The sequence below is a fragment of the Acanthochromis polyacanthus genome, chromosome 11 (assembly GCF_021347895.1).
Source record: "Acanthochromis polyacanthus isolate Apoly-LR-REF ecotype Palm Island chromosome 11, KAUST_Apoly_ChrSc, whole genome shotgun sequence".
Lineage (NCBI taxonomy): Eukaryota > Metazoa > Chordata > Actinopteri > Pomacentridae > Acanthochromis > Acanthochromis polyacanthus.
The window spans coordinates 18,761,502-18,778,062 of record NC_067123.1 but is presented as its reverse complement, the minus strand read 5'-3'; the positions used below and the strand labels follow the sequence as shown (position 1 = coordinate 18,778,062).

The 16,561-nt window shown below is 40.4% G+C and overlaps 1 long non-coding RNA gene across 1 annotated transcript; it reads left to right on the top strand.

Annotated features, from left to right (window-relative positions):
* Positions 1–1,372: 1,372 nt before the first annotated feature.
* On the top strand, positions 1,373–2,499 carry LOC127536154 (uncharacterized). The gene is made up of 3 exons (XR_007945145.1): positions 1,373–1,740; positions 1,943–2,037; positions 2,278–2,499. It is a non-coding gene; the product is annotated as an uncharacterized LOC127536154 (long non-coding RNA).
* The last annotated feature ends 14,062 nt before the right edge of the window (positions 2,500–16,561 follow it).

Here is a 16,561-nt window from a genome sequence, read left to right as displayed (position 1 = left end):
GCAATCCATAATAATAAACATTAAATATAGAGAGCGGTAAAATCTATGAGATCAATATACAGAGCTTTCTACTGAGCTCGCATTCTTTTGACAAACCTCATTCAATCCCTGGAAACAGAAAGCTGCACATATAAAGTTTTATGAAAGCCTGTAGCTGCAGTGGTCAGTGAGGCAAACCCAGGAGCATTTCTCTGGCTTTGTGTCAGCAATCTGAAAGAGAAACACAGGAGAAGAGAAGAGCAAGGAGAGAACTGCTTCATGTAACACGAGTGGCCATGAGAGAATGACCTGCAGAGCCACCAATTACAGCTGACGTGTCCCATCTGGAGCATCCTGATTGAAATTCCTCAAAACCCAGCCTCCAATGCTCCTGAAAGACAGTTCCAAAAGGTGATTCATCCCTTTGTTCCCATACAGATTTTAAGTGTGTGTGTCATGTAGAAGCGCAGATGACGGCAAATGCCCTATTCCTGCAGATGTCACATTGTATGACTCATTCTTGAACATCCAAGAAAATTAAAATGTCCACACAACCTTCAAGCATTAAATTGTATTTTGTGATTTACATGTGTGTGCATGTGTGTGTGTGTGTGTGTGTGTGTGTGTGTTTCCACTTGTGACAGCGGTAAAAAAAAAAGAGGCCTGCTATTGTTTTTCTCCACTCCGACAGGACCTGCATAGCCTACTGTTCTATAAGTGTGCTTAACATTCAGCAGGTAACAATAGCTGACTGGAGATGACGATGTGAAGTGCAGATAACGGTTGCCGATCCGTTTGTTCGAACGCCTCTCACTCTGGAAATAAACCTCACACCTGGGTCGTGATTGCCAAGCCCAGCCACTTCACTTTTCATCACTTCGCTGTAACTAAAGTTGTGGCTTGTGGGTGTTTTTGGGGGGACAGTGTTTAATTGTGGGTAAATGGTCTGCACATGTGGACAGCTGCGAGTCCACACCTGCACTGGTGTGGCATCCATAAAAAATAAAAAGTAATCTATCACCGATTACCGTTATTGCAAAGAAATGCATTCACAGAAATGAATTAAAGGTAGACATACATTGAAATGATAGAAATAAAACATAAAAGTTGACATTAAGATTATAAAAGTGGATTCAAAGACAAGAAAATAGACTGAGCATCTAAGAGAAAGCTGCAGTAAACAACATAGGCGTTTCTAGCCCATTTTTGGGGGTGCTTCAGCACCCCCAAATTGAATCCCAGCACCCCTAAAATTTAAAAGATATTTATTTTTATTTTTGTATCGCATGTCCTTTTTTTTAACAAACCAGAAAAGTGTAAAAAACCATACAGTACTTGGTTGATACGTAATGTTTTAACAACAGAAATACAGCACCCCCATCCCCCCATCTTGCCTCAAAATGGTTTGATCCTGCTCAACTTTCCCAACTCGGGCTCTGAGCCGCTACTTGCAGAGCTAAGCGCTGCCCCACAGAAGGTAATGTGCTGTAGTGGTGTGGGTACTTGGTTTGAACTTCTACCACTCAGTACCAACACATTATTATCATTACCAGTCCTCATTTTTGCTGCATTTGATCAAAGGTTACTGTTTATGTTGTTAGGTAGGAGTTAGCATGAATTAATATTAAAGCCAAGGTGCTACTGACTAGCTAACTGACCGGATGCCCATTAACATTATAACTCCTATTGTGTGAGTGTGCAGACAGACAGCCTCATCATGGACATAAGATTGTTTTTTTCGAAGAAAAGAGCCAGGTTCAGGTAAGAGTGTAAGATCAAATGGTTTATCTATCGAGTAATGTTGTAAGTTGGATCAATGTATCAGTGTTTATATCTGTTATCAGATATGAAACACATTGTTTGGTTATTTGCCTTTAGATTGACATTACAAAGAGAGAGAGAGGACGTTATTTATTTGTATTCTTATGGGTATTTTTTCATATTTATATAATTTTTCCTCTAGCTGAATACAATCTATTTGTGTATGATTGTCAGTCCAAAGAGGGAGAGATGAAAAAGGGGAAGGAGAAGAAAGAGTGCAAGGTCAGGAAGAACCAGGTAAGAAAACAAACGTAGAATAGTGGCAAGCAAAACAGTAACTGTTAAGATGACAAAGAAAAACATCCATTCACAATATAATTTTACATATATGTCATGGAGGTTATGTGTTCTCCCCACGTTAAATGCTTTCCAGAAGCACACTTAACAGATATCAGTGGACTTCATTCTAAACAGAACATCATTACATTTTCCTAATTATCTATTTGTTTTTCTGTTTGTTTAATTTCACTATAAAAGGAAGAGAACAAGGAGAGACTCTGGGAGATGAGAGCGTGCAGACCAGGGAAAGAAATGCTGTGCATCACATTTCAAATAAAAGTCAAAAACTAAGTCCTCGGTCCATTTTTGTTTTGTTTTTTTGGTGCTTGGTATAGGGGGCTGGTTTACTCCAGAAACATACATGCTGTTTATGTGTATGTTGAGGAGCTGCTGTATCTAAATGAGTCGTCTTTTCCCAGAAATTAGGACGACGATATGTTTCTTTTAAGATTCCAGTGCATTCCTCCTTTGCGGTGATTCAGCATTTAAATAAACTTTATCAGACTAGATGGTTTAGTCACAGACCTTTTCAAAAAGTGTTATGCTTTTCTTTCACAAATGTGGGAGTGAAACTGCATTAAAACGTACAAAACAATGAAGAAATTTATCTCGCCTGGCTGGGCACCTCTGGGTGCTCAGCACCCCTAAACCTCTGATCCTAGAATCGCCCCTGGTAAACAATATGGTTTTCAGACCTGATTTAAAAGAGCCGACAGTTTGAGCAGACCTCCGTTGTTCAGGAAGTTTGTTCCACAGGTGAGGAGCATAATAGCAGAATGCCGCTTCACTGTTTTTGGTTCTGACTCTGGGAACACACAGTAAACCTGTCCCCGATGGCCTGTGGGCTCTGGATGCTCCATATTCTGATTCTGCTAAGCTACAGAGTCCCAGCAGTGCAGCTCAGTGTTTCATCTCCTGATGTAAGGCTGCAGTGGAAATGTGTGTTTTCATGGACTGACCAAGCATGGCTCAGCTAAAATGGACCAACCTGGGCTAATGGAATAACCCTGCAATTTCCCCCGGGGCGACCGTGCTCCTCTAAATTGGGATCAATTGAGAGAAGGCAAGATGAGTTACAGTATTATTGAAGGCTGGGACATGCAACTCCTATCACTCACACTGTGTCCCCTGATTGGGATGCCCCTTGACCACCTCCCTGAGGAGCTTTTCCACATCTGGAAGGAGGCTCTGCATCAGACCCACAATGTGCTGGATGGACTGCATTATCTGAGCTGGGAGCTTTGGAGTCCCACAGGAAGAACTGAAACACAAGGCAGGAAACAGGGATGACAGAACTGAACTCACTTTGTCTGCTGCCACTGTGATCCATACCCAGATAAGTGGTCAAAAATGGATGGACACATTTAAATGTGGACAGACAAATTATACAAAGTGTCTCCAGCAGCTGAAAAAGAGACAACCTCGGTTCAGTTGCAAGAAAGCTCATTTTTCTTTTGACTTAGCTGCACTCCTGCCATTTACAGCATCTGTAAATGAGTATGACTCTTCTGTCTCCTCAGCAGAGACTGCATGGACCCAAGCGATAACACAGCTGTCATGTCCCAAATTTAAAAAACAAAAACAAAAAACAAAAGCATGGCACAAAAACAAGCATGTAAAAGTACAAATCAGTTTTCTACGACCAAAAAATTTACCTTGCAGACTTCAGAGAACCAAATAAAGCAGAAAGGGGAAGCAGACAAAAACAAGGTTTAAGACGAAATCAAAAACAGACAGAATACAAACTGAGGCAGTCTTTCAAAGTGTAGCCGGTGGACTGGCAGTTTATACACTGAGGAACACGTTGGAAGAAGGTGCGGGTCAGGGAAGATCTGGTGATGGAAGTGGAAAGTGGGAGTGGAAGAGCTGAGATGACAACAGAGTTTAAGTAGAAAAGGCAGATGACCAGAGACCTGTACTACAAAGTAGGATTTGAGGTTAGCAAAGTCCGCTTCACTTTCACCTTGGAGTAGATTTTGTTCCAGATGGTAAATGGTCTGTATTTATATAGCACTTTACTGTACCTGCAAGGTACCCAAAGCACTTTACATGATACATCACATTCACCAATTCACACACACATTCACACACTGATGGCGGAAGCTGCCATGCAAGGCGCTAACCACGACCCATCAGGAGCAATTCGGGGTTAGGTGTCTTGCTCAGGGACACCTCGAGCATGACGGGGCGAGGATCGAACCGGCAACCCTTCGGTTGCAAGACGGCCACTCTACCCACTGAGCCATGCCGCCCAGATAACAGATTGGGTATAAAAACACTGTCTACTGACCAATGAGTTCTCTTGGAAATTGGCTTCATTATTAGTGTAGTTCAGTTTGCAGATAGTGAAAGGTTCTCTGAGGAGAACAAGAATTTTAAATGCAGGCTGGGATACGAACCGGGCATCTTCTAGCTGCAAGGCAATGGTGCTAACCACCAAATCACTGTTCAGTCTTTATACAAATATGATTTATGATTTTTTTGAAATGATCAAAGAAATGCAACATTTTTAAAAATTGTTTTATAATGGGGCTGTACATTGGTGGTTAGCACTTTTGCCTTGAAGCAAGAAGATCCCCGGTTCGCATCCCGGCCTTCCTGGGATCTTTCTGCATGGAGTTTGCATGTTCTACCCTTGCATGCATGGGTCTTCTCTGGGTACTCCAGCTACAGTTCAAAAGCAAGCTGAGGTTAACTGGTAACTTTAAATTGTCCACAGGTGCAAATGCGGGTGTGATTGTTTTTCTCTAGATGTAGCCCTGTGATAGACTGGTGACATGTCCAGGGTGTCCGCTGCCCTAATGAGGATGAAGCGGTGTATAGATAATAGATGGATGGATGGTTTCAATGAGTCCATCATAGAAAATTCAGAGTTATAGTATTCATCGGAAACTCAAGATTGCCATGATATGCATAGTGTCTGTAAGTGTAAGTCCCCAAATTGTTAAACATCAACAGGTCTGCAGCTGAAAGAATAGGGGAGATGACTGAATACATCCTCCACACTAGCCTAGCCGCGCTAGACCCAGCTCTTAAGACACAAGGGTCTAGGAACGCTCGACAGGGAGGGAGGCGGGCTAAAAGGTTGTCTTTCAAATCACTTTGCAGCAATTGGGTAGGTATACAACCAATCAGCTCAACAAATAGGCTGACGTAGTTCCTAGAGCGCCGGATTGTAGCTAAGTCCCATTAGCTTCCCAACCAGCGGAGCCAACTGGTATATTAAGGATTTGCCATATCCCGTCGGCATAAGTCCAAATACGTCTTTCTTCTCAATGAAACACTTCAGTGCCGTCCTTTCTTTATCTTTCAAGTTGAATTTTAGTTTCAAATCTTTAAGGGCTGTGGCTAAAGCCGAGTCAAAAGATAACTGTTTATTGTGCGCCGGTTGTTTCTGTCAGAATCGTCACGCCTCTGTCGTCACTTAGTTGAGCCCGCCTTCTGACTCTACACTTCATGGTGATTCGTCCGGCCAGTTTTAGGAGAATCCAACCTCGAGCCTTATGGAGGGTAACAAGACCCACCCTGGCAGAGAATTAAATTCGTTGCCGTGGGTTGTCTCGCGCACACTACACCACAAAAAGAATTTTATTTTTCTTACTTTATTTGTTCTTTCTTGTGAGCAAAATAAAGAGACTACTATGGACTGTCACATGTTCCTTTGAAATAAATTGATACAACATAAACCTGAAATTGGGAAATATGGCAATACATATATGAATAAATGTAATAATTGAAAAAATAGGGTTTATTGCAAAATCCATTTAAAGAACAATTTTGCAATTATTTCAGGGTATTTCTGTTTCATTATACTACATGTATTTCTTTCATTGGAATAATTATGTATTACTTATTTAACATTTAATGAAAGAGCATTCAACAGACCACATTTGTAATTTTAATATACAATCTTGTGATGCATTGTGATTTAAAGAGTCCTACATCTAAGCACCATGTTAAACGGAGCACACAGTTATAATTAGTCACACCATTCCTGAATGGTCGGGCAGTGATATTAATTAGCCTGTTAACTTGTGCTTTCACACATTTGATGTTTTTTGCCAGCTTTACTTCCTACTTTGGGCAGCAGCTGTGTTGCTTTTAGCCAGTGTTATATTTTAAATCTCTCATGTTGGTTTAGGATTATAGTTTGTTCATCTTGGGAGAAAATGCAGATGTGAGCACCAGATGTTTGGTCATCCGGTACATGTGACTACACTCCAACCACACAATTTGTTGGTCTTGTTATTTAGTTTCTGGAAGTTTATGGGCCATAGCTAATTGAGAGTGTGTATCTTGGTGCCTACCCAACAAATAGTCTACCTGGTAAGATGATGATCAGAGTAAAGATCAGGGTAAACTCTGCCAAGTCATCAACTACTGCAACTCTGTCCCATGTACTGGCAGGCCTCCCCATATGTACAATCAAACTTCTGTAGATGATCCAGAATTCAGCAGCACATCTGGTTTTCAACCAGCCAATAACAGCACATCACCCTGTTGTTCAGATTGCTTCACTGGCTTCCAGTTGCTGCCTGCATAAAATTCAGAACTCTGGCACTTACATTCAAAACTACAATGAAAACAGCTCTGTCCTAACTGACCTCTCTCATTCAGGTCTGCACTTCTTCCTGCTGTATAAATGCACCTGATCCAACCACCACAACAGGGGGAGTCCACAGCTAGACTCTTCTCATCTGTCTTTCTGTCGTAGTGGAACAAGTTACCAAACTCTGTTCCATCTGCAGAGACTCACTCAGTATTTAAGAAAAGACTAATATCCCTGCTCTTCACTGAACACCTTTGCACTTGACAAACTGCAAAAAAAACTAAAATAATTTTAAAAATCCTACTACATCTGCACTGCCTGTAGGCACCACGGTCCTATTATCACACTTGAACTTGTTTTATGGCACTTATCCAGGTTGTTTTCTCCTGACTAGATCCTTGCTTGTGTTGTATCTACTCTCAGATATTCATCGCTTTGGATAAAAGCATCTGCTAAATGAAATTCTGGACTTGTAGAAGCCTGCTCGTCCGCACGCTGCTCAACTCACCAATCCTTCGTATTCCTGTTTTGTTGTATATACTATTCAATCATTTTTCCTGTCACTTAACATTTTTTATTATTTCTTCTATGTAGGATCATGATTATCGTGCTCTGCTGCAAAATATTTATTTCTCTTTTTTCTCCTTTCACCATCTTTTTACTAGTCCTGGTTTTAAAATAAGATACAAGGTGTTGAAGTGTTGAAGTCACATTCAATGAAAAACTGCTGCCTGATATCTGTCCTGTGCAGAAAATCCAACATGAGTGTGCATGGTGAGGCTAGTTTCCTCCCTATCTCAGACAGTCAGTTATCAATATTCCTTTCACATCAGCCACCCGCCCACAAGTGAGTATCCATTATCTAGATGGAGCCCAGGGGACCAACTCCATCAGAAGGTCACAGCTTTGTTCATGCAACCAAACTGTCAGCGCAGAATGCAACTCAGCCACAAAGAAAGGGAGTAGGATTTGGTCAGAATCTGAAGTTGATCACAGGTTGTTTCTCAAAAGTACAATTAGAAACCAGAGTGGAAGCAGTGAGACAGTGTCTGAGAAGTGTTTTTGTATTTTTAAAAAAAATCATAAAAATCTTTGTTTCACAGAAATGAAGCTGCTGTTTGTATTCACAGCATTTTAAAATGTACTTCGTAGTAGGAAAACTGACAGACCTTGAGGCAGTTCTGACCTGTCAAGTCATGGAGCTGAGAACCCAGTGGTATCTGGATTCTGATCCCATGTTCATGGTTTGTCCTTCATTCATACACTGTAAGTATTCGCCACTGCTGTCCAGGAGCAGCAGACAAGCCCTGCTGTTTTGGAGATGATATAATGATTTTTCTAGCCATAATGACTTGTCTCTCCATTTGTGAGTGGTCCCATGCAGAAACCATGAGGGAAACATTGAGTCAATGTTGAACTGCCAAATTCCTTTTTTTTCTTTTTAACTGACAAATTAGCAAGGATTATTAATGTATCTGCAGTTGAAACATGTCAAGATTTGATTCGATTTGATTTTTGAAAGTTTATTTTGAACATTTCAACATAAACAGAAAACAACAAAAGACAATGAATAATTTGGTCAAAAAGGAGTGGGAAAAAGTCAAAGCTTATCTAATTCCACCCCTTCTTCTTACTCAAATGATTCTAAATTTATTCTTCCTGCTTCTTCAAAATACTACCATTTGTAGTAGTAGTAGTAATAATAATAATAATAATAGTGAACATGATTTAAACACCAATATGTCCATCTACATTTATACAAACAGACAAAAACAACAAGACCTAACAACAGCAAAACACAATAGAAGTGTCATAAATGTGGTTTTGAATACAGCGTGATTTTGTTGTAAATTACGGTCCCATTTACAGAAAAATAGATAATAAAGCAGGTCACAACTACATCACAGTATATTGTGTCCTTGAGTTCTAAGACGATCAGGATCACCGGTTACATTTGGCAACAACCAAACTTCAAACTCAATGCTTCAAAATGGTACCAAACGATCCAATGACATCACTTTGGCTACATCCATCTTTTAAGTACAGTCTATGGTTTTGGCTCGTTGTTGTAATTACTCTCATGGAATGGGTCTGACTGCCCTTGGTCCATTTTGGATCACTCTGAAAACAGACATGTAGACTTTTCCAGGTTTTTCACAGTTCAGTTTCAGATTGTGGACTTCTACTTAGCTCTCATTTGTTAGTTTTACTTTCATATTTCAGTTGTACTCTCGCCCTGTGCTTTATGGGTAATGCTTATATAAACATGATATTTCAGAACAAAAGACCCTTTAGCCAGCAGGTCACCAGATATTTAATGAACCAGAATCCAGGGAATACATTGTGCTTCATGGAAATCTGGCCGGCAGTTATCTAGCTATCTGGACAGGTTTTGGAAAGGCAGACAAACAGACTGACCAACTTTCGCCCCACCAATAGCAGGGTACAAATTTGATCAGTCCAGTTCAGTAAACCAAACACATTCCACACTTCACACTCCTGGACCAGGTCACACCTGACATTTATCTAATATATGTGTTCCTTGGGATGGAATTCAATCAAACATCAAGGAAATGAAATAGTGGTGAAATACAATTAATTGTATACTGGGAGGCTTATTAATGGCTTCTGGTGACCTCTGGAACCCAGTGTGCGAACCACAGGAGTAAAGCACTTCACTAGCTGTTTTAATCAAAGTCCTGAGAGGCCAACAGCAGGAGACTGATTATACTGTGCAACAAAATGTGAATAGTTTAATGAATGTTAAATGCAGGACATGATGTTGGAACTGAACATGCACAGCAAACCTATAAAATATGAGACAATATGTGCCCACTGAGATTTTGAGGTAGATTTAGTAAGCAATAAATCAAACTCAATTGAAGTACCCCTTCCCTTGCCTGGAATAATCTACATGTTTTGTGCTGAAATTTAAATGCATCAAAGGTAGCAGCAAAATGCATTAGTACAAGCGGTCAGCACACTGACCTGCATGAATACGCATGAGATTGTAAATAAAATCAAGGCTGCTTTACTAGCAGAGAAATAATTTTCCTTTAGCTGGAGGTTTCATTCAAGTCCTCTAAGCAGTAGAAATAATAATTTTTGGTCTCTTTGATTGGGAGCTTTCGCAGCGCTCTTTGGATTGAATCAAAAAGAACAAATGACTACAAAATCAAATGCTTGTTGTGTCTGGTGCAGTTACGTTCCCTCGATCAATGAGAAATTGAGAGAAGGCAGGAAAAGTTACACTGTTAAAGTAATCTGGCTCATTATTTTCACACACCTCGGTACATTCATTACTTGTTTTACCTTTTTTTTCAGCTGCTCTTTGTTGGAGGCTCAACCTTTTTCTTTAGGTGTTCTGTTCAAGTCAGGGAACACCACTGCCTGTCCAAAAAAAAGTCGCACACTCTAGCATTTCATTAGACTGCCTTAGGCTCAGAGAATGACACACATTCACCGTGGCATTGTTTCAGTATGCTTCTACAATGTCACAGCTTTTATTTCTGTCCAGAGTTGAGTTAATTTTCTGTCAAGATCTTATTTTGATGATGGGAGAGTCGAACCGCTGTGCAGAGTCTGTGGATTCACTGTGGAGGTCAGTCCATGTGTGAAAATGATGTATCATGCTCTCACTCACAATGTGAGTCCCATGAATTGTAGCATCTTGGAACATGCCTGTGCCATCAGGGAAGAAAACCTCCATTGATGCAAAGACCTGGTACTATATTCAGGTAGTCAGCTTTCTTTTCTTTCTTTAACCTTTATTTTACCAGGAAGTCCCTTGAGATTAAAAATCTCTTTTCCGAGGGAGAGCTGACCTCATTCTTTGGGAACATAATGTTACTAGAACTGACCAACCCAAGCTCATAACCCTAACCCCCACAATCTTGTAGGCACTGGGCATGATGGGTGCATCACTTCATCTGCCTCTCTTCTTACCTTTATGCACCCATCACATTGGAACAGGGTAAATCTGGACTTATCAGACCACATGGCCACATGGCAGAACTGAAAGTGAACGTCACGTTGACATTAAAAGGCATTCCAACCAGGAACAAAGTAAAAGATCATCAATATGAAAAAAAACCTCTTCCTGTTCACCTCTTAAAACCCCAAAACACACCGCAATAGCACCCTAAACTAAAACTACCAATGGGTTCCCTGTTTTCCTTTCTGAACAATTCAAAGGTCCCTCTCTATCTTCCCACACATCCACCAACCACTGGAACACATCTCCAAAGTTCTGCTGAAGCTCAGCTTCCCCTCAGAAGAAGTGCCACCAGATGTAGAAGCCTTTTGAGAGGCAGCTGGCATCGTGATTGGATGGTACTTTGGTCTGATCCAATCCAGCTTCAGCTCCAGAGACGGCAGGCGGGACAAGTCAACGGAGGCCGGCTGGACGAAGGCATGCAGCTGAGTACAATCCAGAAAACAACAGAGGAGGAGTGCAGCGGCCCAGGGCCAGAACAAACAGAGCAGCATAGTATGTCTCTTAGAAAACATCATATTATAGCCTTTGGTATGAAAAAAAATGCCATCATATACATCGTATATTGGTACAAATAACAAGTCAAAGGAAAGAGACATCCATTGTAGAATTGTAGCAATTGTGGGCTGACTGATTTAATGATTATCAGTATTTTAGTTTTTACTGATTTACGGTAATAAATAAATTTAAAAATGGCACTATTTTGGCTCTGAACCTTTATCTCGCTGTGGTCATTCTGTCTTCTGGAGTGATTTGATTGGTTATACGTCACGAATAAAACTCCTTTAACTTAACATCTGTAAACAAAATAAAAATGTATCAACAAAGTTTTCTGTTACAGTTTGTGTTCTTCTAAGTTTAACTCCAAGATTTTAAATACTTTCATTTACTGCAAATGAATATCTACTCCAAATGTCTCACTAATAATCATTATCAACCTTAAAAACCCACAAAACACCCCTCTATACTCGACCACACTTAGTACAGTCCGGTTCCCCCTTCTATAAATCTGCTTGGAATCTTACACTTCCTGTTTGTCAAAGTGGTCTTCTACCTGGACAGGTTTTGTTGGAGCTCATGCAACAAACATTTTGGGTAACTGCATTTTAATATGGATGGATGACACTGAATTAGAGTCTGTTTTAATGAGACTGAGTTCAGATGTGTAGCTCTGTCATTAAATAGGAAATTATTTCTCAGAATTCACAGAGAAAAGTCTGAAATGTTTGCTAGGTTAGCGTCCCACATGTTCTTTGGCTCAGCTAAAGCTAACTCTTTCCAACTTCTGGATCTCTGGAGTTGCTTGTTGTTCAAATATCTTGCTAGAGGTGCTGAAGCTCAGAAAGTCTGAGATGTTTGTGCAAAATAAGCTCATTTTCAAGTCTTATCTGAACTGTCCTCTTTTGTTTGAACTTTTCCTAAACTTAGGAGTTAATGACCGAGCAGCACATCCAGACTCAGTCTCATTTATGTAGAGGTTAAACTGCGTCATTCATTGATGTTAAAGTGCAGTTTTTCAGATGTTTGTTGCACATGCTCCCGACCAAACCAGTCCAGGTGGAAGACGATGTGAAGAGAAGCTCCAGAGGATGAATATCACACATTTACTTTGGAAATAAATGTCCTTTAATTAGACATTGTCATGCAAAAGTTGGATTTCCCTTTAATGATGATCAAATCTTTGAGTGTTTTGTTGATGTTGGTTTCTAAATGTTTTTTGACACTCTGCCCCAAACATTAAAACCTTCTACGGCTCACAAGCTGCAATAATTCACACATTATCAACAATCTTTGAGTAAACTGAGATAAAAAGTGAAAAACTGTCTGATTCCTCCATCATGAATGTAAATCTTTTTGGTTTTTGTGACCGTAAACTCAATATATTTGGGTTTGACATTTTATAAACCAAAACAAGAAATTACTGGAGAAAACAATCAACAGATTAATGGACAAAGAAAATGTGTTTTCCAACATATATGTCTGAATTACTCCAACATTACAAGATATGTACAATTTAAATTCAATTTTATTTATATAACGCCAATTACAGGTCAAATTGTCTCAAGACGCTTTATTTTTTTGTCAATTTAAAATATGACAAAGTAAGAAATTTAAACCTCTTAACTAATCCAATTTTTTATTTGCTTTATCAGAGACTAATGGACAATTAAAATAGCTTTCTCCACTAAAACTAATAAACATGAGGTCAAATAGAAGGAACAGCTTTAAATCCTGCAGTCCCATGATGTCAAGAATAAAGTTTCTCAACAAAAACTAAATCTGCTGGTGGATTCCATTAAAGTCCTAATAAATGATAAAGTGTGATACTAAAGGTTTGTGGTGCTAAAAATCTCTAAGATATCAAGTTGAACATCTGGATGGAGGTTGATAAAAGTTGACCTCCCTTCATTTCTCTGGAGCCGACTCCATGGATTTTAGGGATGGTGGTTATAGACCTGGGGCCTCATTTATAAAGCTTGCGTACGCACTAAACAGGGCTAGAAAGTGGCGTATGCCACTTTCTACGCGAAGGTTGTGATTTATAAAAACAAACTTGGCATGAGAATGTGCGCACCGGCGCACCAACCTTGATTCTTGATGCTTGCCTACGCACAAAACAGGGCTAGAAAGTGGCGTAAATCACAACCTTTGCGTAGAAAGTGGCGTACACTGTGTACGTTGTGATTTCTAAAAACAAACTTGGCGTGAGAATGTGCGCACCGGTGCGCCAACTTTGATGCTTGCTTAAGCACATTTTGGAGACAGAGGGAACGGCAGTGCCGGAGGGTGAAGTGGTGAATTGAAGCCGGATTGATCTCAAACCTTTATTGTTATCACATATTAGACTTGTAGAGCCTGATAATCATAAACCCTCATTGTTGTAGATGTTCGTATAGTGCACCATTCAGCCTACGACTGTATTTGCAGAACTATGTTAAAATATCAAACTTCCATCTTCAAATGATATAATAGAGCAGTGAGTGGCACTGATTGATTACTAATTTGGAAAAGGCATGTGACAATCAGTCCAATCGCTGATCAAGCGGATAAATAGCGGGTGACAGCCATGCATAATGTGGCACAATGGATGGCGCTGGCATTGCTGGAAGATCACGTTAAGAATGAAGAGAGATTTTAGGGATAACGGGGATTTCCTGGACGATGACTGGCTAATAAGCCGATTCAGATTCCCTAGAGCAGTACTCTTGGATCTATGTGCTGAACTGGGCCGTCTTAGACAGACCCACCCGCTGAAACCACGCCATCCCGGTACAGACACAGGAGCTGACGACTCGGGGGTTCCACACCGACTCCTTCCAGCATTAAGTGGCTGACAGGTATGTGTTTTATATAAAGAATATATGCGGTTACATTTGTTGTCTAAATCCTATCTGGGTCTGATATACAGTTAAATGATGTCCTTTAAGTGTGGGATATCACAACCATCCCTCAGCGCAATAATGCCAGCTGTTTTGGATGACATTATAAAGAATGACCAGTCAATACATCAGGGGCCTGTTTCACAAAGCAGGTTCACTGAAAACTCTGAGTTTCTTAACCCTGAAATGAGGGAAAATCAGAGTTTTCCGTTTCATGAAGTGAGGTAACTTAACCCTGAGACAGAGGGGTAACTCGAGCCTGTTTCACAAAGAGGGGTAACTTAAACTCTCGGTCATTTACCGCAGTAACAGACTCTATGAGTTGAACTTGGTCGGCAGCAGGTTTATCTGAGAAAACCTCGAGTTTCTCTCCGTCTCCGCCCTCTTTCAGCCACACACGCTGTTTCATTTCCTCATTCATTCAGTCAGTAAGCGAGCGAGTTTTGGCGTAGAACAGCTTTTATTAACGATCCAGTGGATAAAGGAGCAGCGTTACTGCACAGATAATTAAATATTCGTCGTAGATTGTTATCAGACCGAGCATAAATGTTCTCGCATTTCCGGATAAGTATCTGCTTGAGCGGCACCGTTTCGTAATCGTTGTAAGTCCATAATCTACATAAACAGCCTAATCCGTCCTTACATTTACATTACCAACCAGTCATGCTCTCACATCCAGCAGATATTGTGTGTTGCGCTGCGGTTCTTTGCAAATTGAAGTTTTTATATAATGTCGGAGATGCAGAGTAAGGCAACCGTATGGAGGACATTCAGAAAAGTGTTGCTGGCCCTGAAACGGCTTTAACTCATCATTGTTGTTTTCCTGGACATAAACCTGTCAGAGCATTAAGGAGGAGTTCCACAGGATTGCAGGTGAATGATGTAGAGATCTGTTAAATTCATTTTAAATCATATTCTGTTAGGAGATAATATAAGTTTGACGGAGCGTATCTTTTAGGCAGCAGCCATCATGGCGTCACCGGAAGGACCTGTATTTTAAATAATTTTTTTAAAAGTATTTGTTTTTGACCACTCATTTAAGGAAATACAGTATGGTTCAACGCCCAGGGACTTAATGCTAAACAATGTTAAAAAGTCAACAAAAAGAAAAGAAGACGAGTGAAAACAAAAGAAAAGAGTGTGTGCAAATGTTTGATGAGAAGAGGGCTAAGCATGTGGAGTACTGTGAATATACACAGTATATGAAAACAAGCATTCGCTTTACATTTCTGGTGAACATGCAGTCTGCATGTGGACTTCTAACAAAACAAATGTATGGATTTTCGATTTAATTAGTCAGTACAGTTTGTTGTTGTGTACTCCTACTGTATCTGCAGGTGACTAAATATAAATGAATTTACTCCTTTCACACTTCAAAAGGCACTAGACTTAGTGAGACAGGAAAGGAAATAACTGTATTTCATTATTTCCACATGAAAGCTTAATATGAATACACTTAAAGGAAATCACGTGAATGTGCATTTTCATAAATAAAATGGACAGCAGTCACGTGAATATTTTATCTAAGATAAAGGTTGTTGCTAGAGGTACAGACCCGTACCCGTAGCCTGTGGACTACGGATACGGCACTTGCCATTTGCCAATCAGATACGCGAGATCTGGTCACGTGACTCCCGATAGACGCTAGCGGTACGGACCCGTAGCATCGGTACTACAGGTATGGACCCTAAACCTGACCCTAACACTAACCCTAACCTTAACCTTTTCTTACCTTTCAACAGTTTGCAGTGGTTAGCAGCTTCTTGACTCGCAAGACTCGCATACGGGTCCGTATCTGTCTGGCAAATGGAAAGTGCCGTATCCGTAGCCCACAGGCTACGGGTACGGGTCCGTATCTGTAGACACTACCTAAGATAAAAGTGGCATGCTTTGCAGCAGCCGCTTTTGAAGCACTGCAGGCGACCTCTTGTTTCAGTGCAGATAATAAGTGACCACTCTGAGAAGCAAAGGCGGATGCCAATGTTGGTCACTGCTATTTGCTTTTATCCCAAGGTGACCAGCAGGGAGGTGACGAGAATGGAAGAAAGAGAAATACGAAGTGAGACGCAGCAAATAGACCAAAAAAGGAATCAAAGCAGGAACATTGCATTGACAGGACTGTATATGGTGGGTGTTTCAATCATCAGGACGCAGTGTCCAATTTATGGTTGCATTTTTATACTAATGAAAGTCACCATTGGGCATTTAAAAAGCAGCAATGTTCTGGCTGAAATATTTCAGCACCTGGGCACCAAAATCTAATGTAGAATCACGAGTCACAGTCATTTCATAAACAACAGTGGTCATGGGTTTTAATCCAGCTCATGGCCATTTACTGCATGTCATCCCCCCACTCTTCTACTCATAGTTCATGTCTCTCTCTCTACACTGTCCTGTACAATAAACGCCCAAAGTAAATAAATCAGGTGTGATACTGCAGACTACCGCCAGCATGCATTGTTCTTCATCATACAATTTTATGTAAAAAAAAAAACCTTGTAAAAATATCCAAATTCAGTTTCAAATGTAAATAATTTACTGTTTTTTGCAGATCACATC